This window comes from Triturus cristatus, chromosome 8 (assembly GCF_964204655.1).
Source record: "Triturus cristatus chromosome 8, aTriCri1.1, whole genome shotgun sequence".
Classification (NCBI taxonomy): domain Eukaryota; kingdom Metazoa; phylum Chordata; class Amphibia; order Caudata; family Salamandridae; genus Triturus; species Triturus cristatus.
The window spans coordinates 976,132,788-976,150,561 of NC_140591.1; positions in this window are offsets into that span (position 1 = coordinate 976,132,788).

Sequence of the window (17,774 nt, forward strand, 5' to 3'; positions counted from 1 at the left end):
AGATAATTCTCGCCTCGGTGCCATTCCAATCATGGAGTCCCACTCTGCAACTCTGGGCAATAGCTTGCTTAATCTCCACAACGGCCCCCACAACGCTAAGGATGCCTGGCCTCCACCTTGGGGGTGCCCAGGACTGGACGCCTCACAGGGAAAGCCAGGATGGGTTCCACAGCGGTATTCGTACAAGCGCCTTGAGACCCTTGCGAGTGAGTAGTGCGCTATACAAGTATCAATTTACATTTTACATTTACATCCATCTCCACCACACCCACCACCACCACCACATCCACCACCACCATGTCCACCACCACCACCATGTCCACCACCACATCCACCACCACCACGTCCACCACCACACCCACCTCCAGCACGTCCACCACTACCACATCCACCACCACCACATCCACCACCACCGTGTCCACCACCACCACCACATCCACCACCAACAAGGCCACCACCATATCTACCACCAACATATCCACCACCATCACATCCACCACCACCACGTCCACCACCACCACATCCACCACCACCATGTCCACCATTACTACCACGTCCACCACCACCACGTCCACCACCATGTCCACCACCACATCCAAAACCACCACCACCATGTCCACCACCATGTCCACCAGCACCACCATGTCCACCACCACCACCATGTCCACCACCACCACATCCACCACCACCACCACATCCACCACCACATCCACCCCCTCCACCACCACCACCACCCGTGCAGGTAAAGTGTCCCTGGAGGGCAGGGGTAATAGGAGTGTCAACCCTGGCTGTACATGGGACATTTAAGGATGCATTGGGTGCGAGAAGACGGGAATAGGGGCTAGAAGTATTTAACCAGATCCAAGATACATTTTGAAGAGGCGCAATGTCACAGGGGCTCCTGTAAAAGCACTCACAGCATCTCTACCTCACAGTGGCATACCTGCATGAGCCACTCACTCAAAACAAGCATTGGCATAGCCAATAGGTCTTGCCTTTGCGACCTTATAAGTGTTTAGCCACCAACACCACCATGTCAACCACCACCACCACATCCACAACCACCATGTCCACCACCACCACCATGTCCACCACCACCCCACATCCACAACCACGTCCACCACCACAAGCACATCCACCACCACCACATCCACCACTGCCATGCCCACCACCATGTCCACCACCACCAACACATCCACCACCACCATGTCCACCACCACATCCACTACCACCACGTCCCCCACCACCATGTCTACCACCACCACCATGTCCCCACCACCACGACCACCACCACTTCCACCACCATGTCCACCACCACATCCACCACCACCACATCCACCACCACCACCACATCCACCACCACCACATCCACCACGTCCACCACCACCATGTCCACCACCACATCCACTACCACCACGTCCCCCACCACCATGTCTACCACCACCACCATGTCCCCCACCACCACAACCACCACCACTTCCACCACCACATCCACCACCACCAAGTCCACCACATCCACCACATCCACCACCACCATGTCTACCACCACCACGTCCACCACCACATCCACCACCACCATGTCCACGACCATTTCCACCACATCCACCACCACCATGACCACGTCCACCACCACATCCACCACCACCATGTCTACCAAAACCACCACGTCCATCACCACCACATCTACCACCACCATGTCCACCACCACCACCATGTCCACCACCTCCATGTCCGCCACCACATCCACCACCACGTCCACCACCATGTCCACCACCACCATCACGTCCACCACCATGTCCACACCACCATGTCCTCCACCACCACGTCCACCACCACATCCACCACCACTACATCCACCACCACCATGTCCACCACCACCACATCTACCACCACCACATCCATGGCCACCATGTCCACCACCACCACATCCACCACCATGTCCACCACATCCACCACCATGTCCACCACCACCACGTCCACCACATCCACCACCACCACCATGTCCACCACCACCTCATCCACCACCACCATGTACACCACCACCACTTCCTCCACCACCATGTCCACCCCCACCACCATGTCTTCCACCATGTCTGCCACCACCACGTCCACCACCAGCATATCCACTACCACCACATACACTACCACCATGTCCACCACCATGTCCACCACCACCACAACACCACATCCACCACCACTACCACCATATCCACCACCACACCCACCACCACCACTTCTACCACATCCACCACCACCATGCCCACCACCACCACAATGTCCACCACCATGTCCGCCACCACATCATCCACCACACTGTCCACCACCGCACTGTCCCTACCACATCCACCACCACCATGTCCACCACCACCATGTCCACCACCACCACCATGTCCACCACCACCCCCACATCCACCCCCACGTCCACCACCACAAGCACATCCACCACCACCACATCCACCACTGCCATGCCCACCACCATGTCCACCACCACCAACACATCCACCACCACCATGTCCACCACCACATCCACTACCACCACGTCCCCCACCACCATGTCTACCACCACCACCATGTCCCCCACCACCACAAACACCACCACTTCCACCACCATGTCCACCACCACATCCACCACTACCACATCCACCACCACCACATCCACCACCACCACATCCACCATGTCTACCACCACCATGTCCACCACCACATCCACTACCACCACGTCCCCCAACACCATGTCTACCACCACCACCATGTCCCCCATCACCACAACCACCACCACCATGTCCACGACCATTTCCACCACATCCACCACCACCATGACCACGTCCACCACCACGTCCACCACCACCATGTCCACCACCACCATGTCTACCAAAACCAACACGTCCATCACCACCACATCCACCATCACCACATCCACCACCATCACCATGTCCACCACCTCCATGTCCGCCACCACATCTACCACCACGTCCACCACATCCACCACATCCACCACCACCATGTCTACCACCACCACGTCCACCACCACCACCACATCCACCACCACCATGTCCACGACCATTTCCACCACATCCACCACCACCATGACCACGTCCACCACCACGTCCACCACCACCATGTCCACCACCACCATGTCTACCAAAACCAACACGTCCATCACCACCACATCCACCATCACCACGTCCACCACCATCACCATGTCCACCACCTCCATGTCCGCCACCACATCTACCACCACGTCTACCACCACCACCATGTCCACCACCACCAACATGTCCACCACCATGTCCATACCACCATGTCCTCCACCACCACGTCCACCACCACATCCACCACCACTACATCCACCACCGCCATGTCCACCACCACCACATCACCCACCACCACATCCATGGCCACCATGTCCACCACCACCACATCCACCACCATGTCCACCACATCCACCACCACCATGTCTACCACCACCACACCCACCACCACCACCACATCCACCACCACCATGTCCACAACCATTTCCACCACCACCATGACCACGTCCACCACCACGTCCACCACCACCATGTCCACCACCACCATGTCTACCAAAACCACCACGTCCATCACCACCACATCCACCACCACCACGTCCACCACCACCACCATGTCCACCACCTCCATGTCTGCCACCACATCTACCACCACGTCCACCACCACCACCATGTCCACCACCACCATCACGTCCACCACCATGTCCACACCACCATGTCCTCCACCACCACGTCCACCACCACATCCACCACCACTACATCCACCACCGCCATGTCCACCACCACCACATCCACCAGCACCACATCCATGGCCACCATGTCCACCACCACCTCATCCACCACCATGTCCACCACATCCACCACCATGTCCACCACCACCACGTCCACCACAACCACCACATCCACCACCACCACCATGTCCACCACCACCTCATCCACCACCACCATGTACACCACCACCACGTCCCCCACCACCATGTCCACAACCATGTCTTCCACCACGTCTGCCACCACCACGTCCACCACCAGCATATCCACTACCACCACATCCACCACCACCATGTCCACCACCATGTCCACCACCACCACAACACCACATCCACCACCACTACCACCATGTCCACCACCACGCCCACCACCACCACTTTTACCACATCCACCACCACCATGCTCACCACCACCACAATGTCCACCACCATGTCCACCACCACATCATCCACCACACTGTCCACCACCGCACTGTCCCCACCACATCCACCACCACCATGTCCACCACCACCATGTCCACCACCACGCCCACCACCACATCCACCACCACATCCACCACCATGTCCACCACCACCACATCCACCACCACATCCACCACCAACACATCCACCACCACCACATCTACCACCACCACATCCACTCCCACGTCCACCACCACCACGTCCACCACCAACAAGGCCACCACAAACAAGGCCACTACCACTACCATATCTACTACCACCACATCCATCACCACCACACCCACCACCACCACTATGTCCACCACCATGCCCACCACCACATCCACCACCACCATGTCCACCACCACCACCATGTCCATCACCACCACTTCCACCACCACCACATCTACCACCACCACATCTACTACCACGTCCACCACCACCACGTCCACCACCAACAAGGCCACCACCAACAAGGCCACCACCACTACCATATCCACCATGACCACATCCATCACCACCACACCCACCACCACCACATCCACCACCATGTCCACCACCATGTCCACCACCACCACCATGTCCACCACCACCACCAAGTCCACCATTACCACCATGTCTACCACCGCGTCCACCACCGCATCCACCACCACATCCACCACCACCACCACATACAGCACCACCACGTCCACCAGCACATCCACCACTACATCCACCACAACATCCACCACCATGTCCACTACCACCACGCCCACCACCACATCCACCACGCCATGTCCACCACCACCACCATGTCCACCACCACATCCACCATGTCCACCACCACACCCACCACCACCATGTCCACCACTACCATATCCACCACCACCACCACCACATCCACCACCAACAAGGCCACCACCACCACCATATCCACCACCACCACATCCACCACCACCACATCCACCACCACCATGTCCACCACCAGTACCACATCCACCCCTACATCCACCACCGCCACCATGTCCACCACCACATCCACAACCACCGCCACCATGTCCACCACCATGTCCACCACCACCACCATGTCCACCACCACCACCACATCCACCACCACCACATCCACCACCACCACCACATCCACCACCACATCCACCCCCTCCACCACCACCACCACCCGTGCAGGTAAAGTGTCCCTGGAGGGCAGGGGTAATAGGAGTGTCAACCCTGGCTGTACATGGGACATTTAAGGATGCATTCGGTGCGAGAAGATGGGAATAGGGGCTAGAAGTATTTAACCAGATCCAAGATACATTTTGAAGAGGCGCAATGTCACAGGGGCTCCTGTAAAAGCACTCACAGCATCTCTACCTCACAGTGGCATACCTGCATGAGCCACTCACTCAAAACAAGCATTGGCATAGCCAATAGGTCTTGCCTTTGTGACCTTATAAGTGTTTAGCCACCAACACCACCATGTCAACCACCACCACCACATCCACAACCACCATGTCCACCACCACCACCATGTCCACCACCACCCCACATCCACCCCCACGTCCACCACCACAAGCACATCCACCACCACCACATCCACCACTGCCATGCCCACCACCATGTCCACCACCACCACACACATCCACCACCACCATGTCCACCACCACATCCACTACCACCACGTCCCCCACCACCATGTCTACCACCACCACCATGTCCCCACCACCACGACCACCACCACTTCCACCACCATGTCCACCACCACATCCACCACCACCACATCCACCACCACCACCACATCCACCACCACCACATCCACCACGTCCACCACCATGTCCACCACCACATCCACTACCACCACGTCCCCCACCACCATGTCTACCACCACCACCATGTCCCCCACCACCACAACCACCACCACTTCCACCACCACATCCACCACCACATCCACCACCACCAAGTCCACCACATCCACCACATCCACCACATCCACCACCACCATGTCTACCACCACCACGTCCACCACCACATCCACCACCACCATGTCCACGACCATTTCCACCACATCCACCACCACCATGACCACGTCCACCACCACATCCACCACCACCATGTCTACCAAAACCACCACGTCCATCACCACCACATCTACCACCACCATGTCCACCATCACCACCATGTCCACCACCTCCATGTCTGCCACCACATCCACCACCACGTCCACCACCACCACCATGTCCACCACCACCATCACGTCCACCACCAGGTCCACACCACCATGTCCTCCACCACCACGTCCACCACCACATCCACCACCACTACATCCACCACCGCCATGTCCACCACCACCACATCTACCACCACCACATCCATGGCCACCATGTCCACCACCACCACATCCACCACCATGTCCACCACATCCACCACCATGTCCACCACCACCACGTCCACCACAACCACCACATCCACCACCACCACAATGTCCACCACCACCTCATCCACCACCACCATGTACACCACCACCACTTCCCCCACCACCATGTCCACCCCCACCACCATGTCTTCCACCATGTCTGCCACCACCACGTCCACCACCAGCATATCCACTACCACCACATACACTACCACCATGTCCACCACCATGTCCACCACCACCACAACACCACATCCACCACCACTACCACCATATCCACCACCACACCCACCACCACCACTTCTACCACATCCACCACCACCATGCCCACCACCACCACAATGTCCACCACCATGTCCGCCACCACATCATCCACCACACTGTCCACCACCGCACTGTCCCCACCACATCCACCACCACCATGTCCACCACCACCATGTCCACCACCACCACCATGTCCACCACCACCCCCACATCCACCCCCACGTCCACCACCACAAGCACATCCACCACCACCACATCCACCACTGCCATGCCCACCACCATGTCCACCACCACCAACACATCCACCACCACCATGTCCACCACCACATCCACTACCACCACGTCCCCCACCACCATGTCTACCACCACCACCATGTCCCCCACCACCACAAACACCACCACTTCCACCACCATGTCCACCACCACATCCACCACTACCACATCCACCACCACCACATCCACCACCACCACATCCACCATGTCTACCACCACCATGTCCACCACCACATCCACTACCACCACGTCCCCCAACACCATGTCTACCACCACCACCATGTCCCCCACCACCACAACCACCACCACTTCCACCACCACATCCACCACCACATCCACCACCACGTCCACCACATCCACCACATCCACCACCACCATGTCTACCACCACCACGTCCACCACCACCACCACATCCACCACCACCATGTCCACGACCATTTCCACCACATCCACCACCACCATGACCATGTCCACCACCACGTCCACCACCACCATGTCCACCACCACCATGTCTACCAAAACCAACATGTCCATCACCACCACATCCACCATCACCACGTCCACCACCATCACCATGTCCACCACCTCCATGTCCGCCACCACATCTACCACCACGTCTACCACCACCACCATGTCCACCACCACCAACATGTCCACCACCATGTCCACACCACCATGTCCTCCACCACCACGTCCACCACCACATCCACCACCACTACATCCACCACCGCCATGTCCACCCCACCACATCACCCACCACCACATCCATGGCCACCATGTCCACCACCACCACATCCACCACCATGTCCACCACATCCACCACCACCATGTCTACCACCACCACACCCACCACCACCACCACATCCACCACCACCATGTCCACAACCATTTCCACCACCACCATGACCACGTCCACCACCACGTCCACCACCACCATGTCCACCACCACCATGTCTACCAAAACCACCACGTCCATCACCACCACATCCACCACCACCACGTCCACCACCACCACCATGTCCACCACCTCCATGTCTGCCACCACATCTACCACCACGTCCACCACCACCACCATGTCCACCACCACCATCACGTCCACCACCATGTCCACACCACCATGTCCTCCACCACCACGTCCACCACCACATCCACCACCACTACATCCACCACCGCCATGTCCACCACCACCACATCCACCAGCACCACATCCATGGCCACCATGTCTACCACCACCTCATCCACCACCATGTCCACCACATCCACCACCATGTCCACCACCACCACGTCCACCACAACCACCACATCCACCACCACCACCATGTCCACCACCACCTCATCCACCACCACCATGTACACCACCACCACGTCCCCCACCACCATGTCCACAACCATGTCTTCCACCACGTCTGCCACCACCACGTCCACCACCAGCATATACACTACCACCACATCCACCACCACCATGTCCACCACCATGTCCACCACCACCACAACACCACATCCACCACCACTACCACCATGTCCACCACCACGCCCACCACCACCACTTCTACCACATCCACCACCACCATGCTCACCACCACCACAAAGTCCACCACCATGTCCACCACCACATCATCCACCATACTGTCCACCACCGCACTGTCCCCACCACATCCACCACCACCATGTCCACCACCACCATGTCCACCACCACGCCCACCACCACATCCACCACCACATCCACCACCATGTCCACCACCACCACATCCACCACCACCACGTCCACCACCAACACATCCACCACCACCACATCTACCACCACCACATCCACTCCCACGTCCACCACCACCACGTCCACCACCAACAAGGCCACCACAAACAAGGCCACTACCACTACCATATCCACTACCACCACATCCATCACCACCACACCCACCACCACCACTATGTCCACCACCATGCCCACCACCACATCCACCACCACCACGTCCACCACCACCACCATGTCCATCACCACCACTTCCACCACCACCACATCTACCACCACCACATCCACTACCACGTCCACCACCACCACGTCCACCACCAACAAGGCCACCACCAACAAGGCCACCACCACTACCATATCCACCATGACCACATCCATCACCACCACACCCACCACCACCACATCCACCACCATGTCCACCACCATGTCCACCACCACCACCATGTCCACCACCACCACCAAGTCCACCATTACCACCATGTCTACCACCGTGTCCACCACCGCATCCACCACCACATCCACCACCACCACCACATACAGCACCACCACGTCCACCAGCACATCCACCACTACATCCACCACAACATCCACCACCACGTCCACCACCACCACGCCCACCACCACATTCACCATGCCATGTCCACCACCACCACCATGTCCACCACCACATCCACCATGTCCACCACCACCACGTCCACCACTACCACATCCACCACCACCACCACCACATCCACCACCAACAAGGCCACCACCACTATCATATCCACCACCACCACATCCACCACCACCACATCCACCACCACCATGTCCACCACCAGTACCACATCCACCCCTACATCCACCACCACCACCATGTCCACCACCACATCCACAACCACCGCCACCATGTCCACCACCATGTCCACCACCACCACCATGTCCACCACCACCACCACATCCACCACCACCACATCCACCACCACCACCACATCCACCACCACATCCACCCCCTCCACCACCACCACCACCCGTGACAGGTAAAGTGTCACTGGAGGGCAGAGGTAATAGAAGTGTCAACCCCGGCTGTACATGGAACATTTAAGGATGCATTGGGTTTCAGAAGACGGGAATAGGGGCTAGAAGTATTTCACCAGATCCAAGATACATTTTGAAGAGGCGCAATGTCACAGGGGCTCCTGTAAAAGCATTCACAGCATCTCTACCTCACAGTGGCATACCTGCATGAGCCACTCACTCAAAACAAGCATTGGCATAGCCAATCGGTCTTGCCTTTGTGACCTTATAAGTGTTTAGCCATGCACCCTTGATGTTGTTGCACCAAGGCTATTGTGCTGGATAACTAAACACTTATAAGGTCCCAAAGGCAAGACGTATTGGCTATGCCAATGCTTGTTTGATCTACTGTGCCTTTATTCTTATGTAATATACAAGTGATTTTTAAATGTGAGCTGTTAACTATGTTACATTTTTGCATACTTTACTGTTTTAGATTTCTTTTATGGTTTTATGTAAAACCGATTAAAGTGTATTTGATTATGATTAAGACTGTACTACCCCAATTACCTTTGGGGAGAGAGAAGATTCTGATCATAGTTTGGCAAGGACCCACGGCATCTTTGAGAGAGATAGTCAGCAAGAATATTCTTTAATCCAGCGATATAGGCAGTAAAAAAGTCATATTGATTGAAGAAGTTTGCCCATTGGGCCTGCCAACTATTCCTACATTGCATATTCCTAAGACACTGCAGAATGCTGTGGTCAAGTCGAATCTCAACTGCTACTCGGTCTCCCATTAACAGCTGTCTCCATTCAGAACAGGCCAATTTCATAGCTTAGAATTCTCCCTCAAGAACAGAATAGTTTCTCTCAGAGTCAGACAAAATGTGGGACTGATAGAAGATTGAATGTTCTAGGCCAACATCTTGTTGGAGTAGTAGAAGAACAGCTTGCCCAGTACCCCCAGCAGACATGTGAGTGATGTTTCTTAGGATCCTTCGAGTAAACTAAGATATTGTCTAAGTAGATCACAGCAAATTGGTGTAACATGTCACTGAAGATCTGATCCTTAAAATGTTAGATGTCTGGGGCATTACTTAAACCAAATATCATACCCCGGTATTCATAGTAACCTAGAGGGGTCCTGAAGGCAGCCTTTCCTTCATTCTTTTCTTAATGTGCAAGAGATGGTAGGCACAGCGTAGATCTTATTTAGTTAACATCTTCAACCTTCTTACGAACTTTAACATGCCTTTTATTAAAAGAAGAGGATAGCAGTCCTTGATGGTTAGCTTGTTCAGACATCTGTAGTCAATACTGGAGGCCTAAACTTGTTTGATTTCTGGCACGAAAACCTTGAAGCTCCTGCGGGAGAGAAGGAATGTGCCATGAGACCATTATGTAGGTTTTCTTCTAAATACTGCCTATGGACTTTCTACTCAGACTCCGATAGAGAAAAAAACAACCTTAAAGGAACTGCTGTTCAATGTTTAATAAGTATTGCACAATCAAATTCACTTAAGGGAGGCAAAACCAGTTCCTTAGGGTTTTCAAAAATATATCCATAGTGATGATATTGAACAAGAACTCCTTGACGGGAATGTACCACCCAAGATTCAGAATGGTGACAAAAATCAAACTCTTTAGGAGTCAAATAGCCAGCGGAAGCATAGCAGTGGTCATGGCAAAATTGAAAGGACAGCCAAGACATATTGTTTGAGTCTCCCAGTTTAGATAAGGGTTATGACATATTAACCAGGGAACTCCCAGACTGAGGTATGACTGGGTTAGGAAATAAGGTTGAAGGAGACAACTTCATGATGAGAAACGAAAGTCAGTCTTATGGGTATAGTCATCTCTGTCACTGGGCCCAAAACCTGAGGGTTACCATCTGCTGTCTGGATTTGTTCTGGGAATTCCTTAGAGATGCGTGGTAGACCTTGATTTTTAGCCCAAGATTCATCTAAGTATAATCCCCTGGAGCCACAATCAAGAAGTGCAGAAACTTTAACCAAGTGACCATTAGGTAACCTACTTTGGAAGAGTAGGATGAAGAGTGCTTAATGGAAATCTCTTGAAACTCCAATGAAAGGGACTTTATGCAGCCCATTCCCCACTTACAAAATGTTTCCAGAGGGTCTTAGAGTACTAAGAGGACAGGTTTGGAGTAAATGATTAAGAGAGCCACACTACATGCAAAGCATATTCTTCTAACGATGAGCACATTCATATTGCATAAGAGAACCACGGGCAGAGCTAATCTGCATTGGCTCTTCACTGGGGAGACCAAAGGTTCTATAGGGACTGCCTCAGTCTTCATGGACACAGGTTGAGAACTTCCCATGGCTGGAGTGTACCAAACTCCTAGTATCTTGAACTGACGCTCTCTCAAGCAATGTTTAATGTTTAGAGCTTTATCCATCAGTTCGGCAAAAGTGGTGGGCCAGGTACAGGGAACCAGTTCATTCTTAATTTCTTCCTTTACACCTCTACAAAAAAGGGTCATTAAGGTCCGTTAAACACAGGTGGTGTCAGCAGAGATGGATAATATAGGATAAGGCATCCTAGCTTCCTTGACTGATGTCATAAAGTGCCTCTTCAATTGAACATGCAAGGTCAGGTCTCTCAAAAACATGTTTAAAGGCAGCTACAAAGGTGGCATAATTGGAAAGGCTTGAATCTTCAGTGGTTACAAAAGGGGTTGCCAATGCAAGTGCAGGTTCTGACAAGGCATTGAAGAGGTATGCAACCTTAGATCGAGCTAGTGAGAATTGAGCTGGCAAAGACAACAGTCAAGGAGTCTAGAAATTCTTTCAATTTATGTGTGTCTCCAGAAGAATGTGGGGTCGTTGCAGATACTGTTAGGACATCTGATGGTCCAGATATTAGGGCATGTCACAGGGCAAGATTTTCATTGCACAGCTGTTGTAACTCTTGAGTTTACTGCTGGACCATTAGTATTAAAGTTTCGCCTGGCCTGTAGGAACTGTGTGGGCGGAAGCCTGATTGTGAACCATCTGGACTGGATCCATCACTTCGGTCCTAAGACACAATACTGGGCATTGCAAACTATCACAAGTGTGACGCCTGGCGGGATCTTCCCAGCTGTATCTTCATCTGGTCGTCCAGAGCTTCACAGTTTTAGTGTTCCAGAGGTAAGGGGGACCCCTTCTAGGTGCCAGGCTGCTTACAACACTAGGTGCCTTCCAGAAGGTGCCCAAAAGGAGGAAAAAATCCAAGACAAAAAAAAATGACATGGTGTGAGGCTCCAGACACACACACATTGCAGCTTCTGGAAAGAAGGTGGAGCGCAGGAGAAACAGAGGATAATCCTGTCATCTAAGGTCACCAACAGGAGGCAAAGGTCAGACAACTGGAGAGAAAATGAGAATCCAGACGTAAAAGGAGGCAGGGAAAGAATGGTGAAGAGCTAGAAAGCTTCTGAACAAAACAAGAATCAGGAGTGAGGGAGCATGACAAAAAACACTCAAAGCATTGTGACACAGGGAGTAGATTGATCCCGCCCCTTCTATAGTGCTGAGACAGGAAGTGCAAACACAAATAGGAAGCTGTTTCATGTTTATTTGGGAAGAACCCAGGAACCTAGAATGGTGGAGGCCATATTTGATTTGAATACTACATATGCTTCCCAGAAATCTCACAGAGGAATTCTGGTGGAGAGAAGGAAGAGCAGAATGGCTCAACGAGGGTCACAGTTTCCCTCATGGGTCAAAATACTGCGGGAAAGGACCGCACTGGTGGACCAGCTGCCAGCAGGTCCGTTTATTAGAGGAGTGTGCAGGTACGACACTACTCGGTATGAAAAAATAATTTTGCCTTGAAAAACCTTTGGCCTCTCATGAAGCCTGAATGGTTTACTTCTAGGAAACCCATTCTGGCAACAAAAACACATTTGTTGTCCAAAAGATGTGTTTCCTGAATTAACAAAGAGCCTAGAAGTATTGCTCATCTCTTAATTTTATTGAATATTCCTTTTATGCTCCATGTTAATATTCGGTGCTGTGCTGACCCAGTGTGTCTTGTCCGTCATTAATAATACCTGTCCTTGTGATTATGAGAGAAAGATGAATGTTATGCCATATCAGTTTTTATTAACTCCCTTTACCCCTGTCACCCCCAACACTACCCTTCTGTAACCAGAAGCATCTCTCACCGAGTAATTGAGTGAGAGCCGAAAACTTAACAGTACCCCTAACTTGGCCCTTCCACCTACAAACCGCCCCACCCAACCTGATCCTTCTCTCACAGTCCTTGCCCCCTCCCAGAGTCCAGCCACCCTATGTTCATATTGCCCTTTCAGAACCTGGAATAGCCTTTCCAAGCCAAGGATCAACCATGCTGGAGGCCCTTGGTGTCCCCCTCTAGATGTGAGGGGGTATGAGGAAGGGAGGACATGAGAATGAGGTCTTTCTCTGATAATGACCCATTGAGGGAGAAAACTGATCTCAAAAATCACCTTTGAGGAGGCGAACGTTCGTGTCAACCACCAGCCTTCGCTCTCTATCTCCTGCAGTTACGATTTTATTTAATGCTGATCATTTCTCTCTTGTTTTGTCACCCATGCAGTGTTCCTCCTTCTCATTATTCTTCTCAGCTTGTTCACACTGAGGCTATCCATGGCAGTACTCTGCTTTGAGTGGCCCTGCTCATCTTGTCTCGCCTCGTCTGGCTTTTCCTCATCAGACACGGACTCTTATAAGGAAATGATGCCATTCTTTAGGGATGGCAAATACATCCCTCCACATTTAATTAGGTCTGTACTTCTTAAAAGTATGCATCAAGGACACATGGGTATGTTTGAAATGAAAAATGTTTTACATATTCATTTTTGGTGGCCTGCATTGGACATTGAGGCCGATAACTGGGTGACACAATCTGACAGTTGCTCATCTTGTGTCAAGAAAGCTGCTTGACTCCTCTGACTATAGCCCCAGCGCAATGGCCTGTTGCAGCGTGGCAAAAAGTAGCATACAACAACATGGAACCTTTGACAATGTTGCTACCACACATGAAATTTGCATTTGTGTATATTGACTATCATTCTAAATGGCTTAAAGTGAAACTTGTAGAATAAACCAACACCAAGTCTGCACTAGAGTTCTCTTCCAAAATGATTACTAAGGAAGGTTTTCTGGACACAAAAATGCAGTATGTCAGGGGAGAAAGAAAGCATACTGCTGCACAAGGCAGCCACTGGAAAGAAGAGACTGCACAACAATATCCATGGTAGGAATCAGGATTCCTCAGGTTCTCAAAGAATGATTCACCAACGCAGGGAACATGAGAAGCCTGAGCTCCAAGTAACATCAGTCGATACCATGGTTTTCCTCCTTCGAGCTCAGACTCTGACAGGGTGGCATTGACTGCAACACATAACAGATGTGAGCTAACTGCAGCACAGTCAGATGGGACCAGTTAAAGTCACTCCTTCAGCTCATTGCCTTAATAACTACATGGAGGTGCCAGGAAGCAACATGTGGACAAAACTAAACTCTGGAATGGAATATGGGTTAGCTCTTGTTTTGGAACACAGCAGGAAAGCATGTAAAAGAGTGGTGGAACATGCCTGAGGTGATAACACAGAGTTCAACGTATAATTAGATTACCTGAAAATCTCTCCAGCTCTCAGCTTTAAGAAGGCATAAAAGTATCATAAAGCAACAATAGTTAGGAAACAATTTCCTAAACAGAATCTGAACTGGCTCTGGTTTCAAAGAAGATTAGCAAAGCTTGTGTATAAATAAAGGAGCATGACACCTATTCAAAATTAGTGTTAACGATGGTGGAAGGATGACAGTTTTTCGGGTAGCATCATCTCCTAAAAGGATAGGAGTTCCCTGACACTCAGGGAGTCTCTTCATCTACACTATCCAGGATTGAGAACAGGGTGTCCTCACTCAGTTTCTCCCCGTCTGAGATGGGGGCTCACAAGTTGGAATATGAGGACAAGAAGGCCGAGAGTGTTTTCAAATTGAAATTGACTGCTCTTGTCCTTCAGGAGAAAAATGCAGCGCTTGTCCTTGAGCAGACAAAGCTAGCAGCTGAGGAGAAAAATGTTGCTGCAGTCCTGGCTGCTGGGAGAAGCAGGTAATTTACAGTACTTGAACATAAAATGCTGGCCTTCAAGGAGCAGAAGCCTGTGTTTTTCTTGAAGAGGACCAAAGGAAGTTGTATTGAAAACCAGAAAGGCCTCAGTGGCTAGTGCATTTTCATTAAAAGTGTTCCCTCCGTGTTAGCCAGAGCACTTTCTCTGAAATATTCCAGCTCACACAGAGGGGATGTCTAAATCAGGAAGGCCAAACACTGCAGTGCAGTGTGTAAGTAGCGCAAACACTGTATTCGTTCTTGTTGCAAATGGGTTGTGCCACTTTAGCCCATCAGGATTTTTCACTTTAGATCACCCATTGTTGGGACCTTTACTGTTGGTAACTTTCACTACTTGTCTCACTTTCTGTAAATTCATGGTAATTGGACTGAGCGTGTTTATTGTCAGTGTCAACCTTTTAAGAAAAGACCATTGCAGCGCAGCTAGGGTAAGGGGCACTGGGCTGGTTGCACATGAACACAATTGCACATATGCGTGGGCACATGTGCAGGCTCGGCATGTGAGAGTAGATAAGAAGGATTCACTGTAAAATATCTAGTGCTTTCACTGTAGTATACACATAGGTGAAATCTGCCTCAGAGTTTCATTTACACAGTCCAGCAATGTGTCAAACTAGGGTGACACAGGCACACCAAGTTTGATTATTCAAGTTCGAATAACTCTGGCATACATCTTATGGGATGTCTAGAATTATCATATTTCTCTGGCTCAGCGCATAATCAGATTTCAGTCCTATATCCCACCAGCTGGTGCAAGTTAATTAGTTTGCTACCCAGCCTCCCCATGCAAAGGGAGCAATTATTAGGGATTCACCCAGTTGCTAGCAGAGGAAAGGGGTGTGGGTAAAATCTGCATGATGATTAGTTGTCGCACTGCATCTGGGCTGGGTCACCTCAGGCCCATCTGAGCAAGCGGGAGCCCAGATACCTGGAGCCAACACAGGAGATTTTCCCTTTGAAGGTTTGGTGGGATGGGGCCAGGCAGGGATGTCAGCTAGTATTGGAGCTGAGACTCTAAGAGGAGCTCTTCAAGGGGAAATTTGATGGTGCCATTTTGGATTGTTCCAGAATGCTGTGCAGGAGTGTTGGGACAGGGGTGGATGGATGATTTGGCACCCTATGATTGGCCAGGGCTGCCTGGCATCTAGAACTGTACACCCCCACTGAACAAAACCCTGCACAAGGGAGAGAATAGAAACAAGACCCTAGACCTCGAAGGCAATGACAGAAGAATAATGGACAGCTGAAAATAGAAACCAACTGATGCCCTGCAAAAATTGACTAAGGACTTTGTCTATAACTGCTCTCTCCATGCCCAGTGGCGATTGACCCCTTACACCCACTGTTGTCCAAATGGGGGAAGATCTCCACTGTCACGGCAAGTTTCCTGCAAGACAGCCAGGAGGCTCTGGGGCTTGGGAGTGTTGCAGGAGGGTTGCCCGCTTGCTAGTAGCAGAGGGCCCCCATCAGCAGGAGAGGAGCACCAGGAGCCAGGTAGAGGAGAAGTCTGGCACAGGGAGGCAGAAAACCAAGCTCCCAATCAAATACATCCTTTCAGAGAACAGTAGGCCTGTTGAACCTAGAGCTTGCCACCAGGAGCAACACAAGCCAAAGAACATGAAAATCAGCCCAAAGGGGTCCAACTTCTGATCTTTTAAAGGTTTCACATTTGACCTCAAATCGAGGAATGGAGAGTGTGAGGCTCTGCAAGGAACACTTTCCTTGCCCCAGGATCCCAT